The sequence below is a fragment of the Penaeus monodon genome, chromosome 27 (genome assembly GCF_015228065.2).
Source record: "Penaeus monodon isolate SGIC_2016 chromosome 27, NSTDA_Pmon_1, whole genome shotgun sequence".
NCBI lineage: Eukaryota > Metazoa > Arthropoda > Malacostraca > Decapoda > Penaeidae > Penaeus > Penaeus monodon.
Window position 1 is genome coordinate 2,195,912 of NC_051412.1, and position 309 is coordinate 2,196,220.

The following is a 309-nucleotide window of genomic DNA, read 5'->3' on the forward strand; positions in this document are numbered from 1 at the left end:
CGAGGAATTGGTTTCTAAAAGTCGCATGTTTTCGAAACCCAAATGTGATGAAATTCTATTTTTTCTGGATGTGGGCAGTGGCTAGTTGTTAGTTAGTTGTTTTTTGTACAATTGCACCATGTATATGCACATAAGTGTGTTTTAAGTAGGTAAATGTAGGTATGTGAATATGTTTATAAATGTAAGCCCATGTATATAAACAATGTGCTATGTACTTTATATCTATGATACACGTTTTCCATTTCAGTTATATAAATTTTAACTATATTATATAGTTAAATTACAAGATTAGCGTAAGATAACAATGCC